Consider the following 2,701-nt stretch of genomic DNA (forward strand, 5'->3'; position numbering starts at 1 on the left):
TAAAGTTTAAAATCTTTAAACTATTTCACTTTGGTTTGTATTTCGTTTATGTTAATAAAATTAAGTTTGTTGACTTATCTTTATAACTTTTTTCCCAATACGAAAAGTGATACTTCATAGCTATAATGTTATGACTTTGTAAATATCAGTGAATTTTTCATGCATATTATCATTAATGATAATTTATCCAATTATCCACAATATCGGCACCGGATGTTTCCTGCATATCCAAATTCACAGGCATGCCAAGAACTATAAATATAGTAATAATGTATCCCGTGCCAGCCCATAATGGTACGAAGCAAACTTTGTACTCCATTCTAAACTCGGCTTTGCCTCATACGTTATGGACTGCAAAGATGGCTTCCTTCAATTATTGGCTGGGAATGGGACGTCAATTGCTTAATAATTGCTGAGGACGTAATCCTCTAATAAGAGCAGTATGACATCTAATGTGACGATGAAATATCATATCTAATGTAAGATTTGTTGCCTACAAATATACAATGCCTAATTTGCCAAGAAAATAAAAGTCATATGTCAGCACAATCCAATCGATATTTGCTCCTGGTGTTGTTATATTTCTGTAAAATAAGACAATTGCATGTTAGAAATTTAATAGTGCATATACTTACCATCTGTTCATTTCCAGAGAGAGAGAGAGAGAGAGAGAGAGAGAGAGAGAGAGAGAGAGAGAGAGAGAGAGAGAGAGAGAAAAAATATTCATTTTTTGAGTGTTTAAAGTTTAAAATATGTTTAACTATATCACTATAGTTCGTATTTAGTTTATGTTAATAACGTTAAGTTTGTTTACTTATCTTTATACCATTTTTTTCCGATATGAAAGATCTCACTATTATATAATGACTTTTAAATATCAGTGAATTTTTTCATGACATTTCTCTATATAATACTGATAATATATCACGTTTTCAACTTTTAGGGCACCGGATGTTCACTGCATATCCAAATTTACAGGCAGGCTAGAAACTATAAATACATTATTAATGTATCCCCTGCCCGCCAATAATGGTACGAAGCAAACTTTGTACTCCATTCTGTACTCGGCTTTGCCTCCTACGTTATGGACTGCAAAGATGGCTTCCTTCAATTATTGGCTGGGAATGGGACGTCATTTGCTTAATAATTGCTGGGGACGTAATCCTCTAATAAGACCAATATTAGATTTAATGTGACGATGAAATACCATATCTCATGTAAGATTTGTTGCCAACAAATATACAATACCAAATTTGCCAAGAAAAAGAAAGCATATGTAGCATAGTCCTATCGATATTTGCTCCTGGTGTTGTGATATTTCTGTAAAATAAGACAATTGGATGTAGGTAATTCAATAGTGCATATACTTACGACCTGTTCATTTGCAGAGAGAGAGAGAGAGAGAGGGGGGAGGGAGGGAGAGAGACAGACAGAGAGAGACAGAGAGAAAGAGAGAGACAGAGAGACATAGAGGCAGAGACAGAGACAAAGAGACAGAGAGCAATCATTTTGTTGAGTTTAAGTTTAAAATCTTTAACTATATCACTTTAGTTCGTATTCGTTTATGTTGATAAATATAAGTTTGTTGATTTATCTTTATAACTTTTTTCCTATACGCAAGTGTCATTTCATTACTATTATATAATGTTTGTAAGTATCAGTGATTTTTTCCATGTCATTTAGCTATTTTAAAAATGATAATGTATCCGATTTCCACTATTCCGTCACCGGATGTTTCCTGCATCATCCAAATCACTTGCATGCCAAAACTATAAATATAATAATAATGTATCTCCTGCCAGCCCGTCATGGTAGGAAGCAACCATTGTTGCTGCCAACAAATATACAACGCCAAATATGCCAAAAAAAAAGAAAGTCATATGTCAGCATAGTTCTCTCGATATTTGCTTCTGGTGTTGTGATATTTCTGTAAAATAAGACAATTGGATGTAGGTAATTGAATAGTGCATGTACTTACGTCTGTTCACACGTAGAGAGAGAGAGAGAGAGAGAGAGAGAGAGAGAGAGAAGAGAGAGAGAGAGAGAGGGAGAGCAATCATTTTGAGAATTTATAAAGTTTAAAATCTTTCAACGATATCACTTTATTTCGTATTTAGTTTATGTTGATAATTAAAAGTTAACTTTCTTGACTCATCTTATAACCTTATTTTCCGATACGAAAAGTGTCACTCATGGCTATTATATAATGTCTTTGTAAATATAAGTTATTTTTTCCATGTCATTTAGCTATTTTAAAAATGATAATGTATCCAATTTTCCACTATTCCGTCACCGGATGTTTTCTGCACATCCAAATACACAGGCATGCCAAGAACTATAAATATAGTAATAATATATCAACAGTACTATGGTAAGAAACAAACATTGTACTTCATTCTATACTCGGCTTTGCCTCATACGTTATGAACTGCAAAGATGGCTTCCTTCTATTATGTACTGGCGAATGAGACGTCAATTGTTTAATAATTGCTGGGGAAGTAATCCTCTAATAAGACCAATATAGATTAAATGTGACAATGAAATATCATATCTAATGTAAGTTTTGTTGCCGACAAATATACAATGCCAATTTGCGAGAAAAAGAAAGTCATATGTCAGCACAATCCCATCGATATTTGCTCCTGGTGTTGTGATATTTCTGTAAAATAAGACACTTGGATGTAGTAATTGAATAGTGCAT

The sequence above is a fragment of the Ptychodera flava genome, chromosome 7 (assembly GCF_041260155.1).
Source record: "Ptychodera flava strain L36383 chromosome 7, AS_Pfla_20210202, whole genome shotgun sequence".
In the NCBI taxonomy this organism is placed as follows: Eukaryota; Metazoa; Hemichordata; class Enteropneusta; family Ptychoderidae; genus Ptychodera; species Ptychodera flava.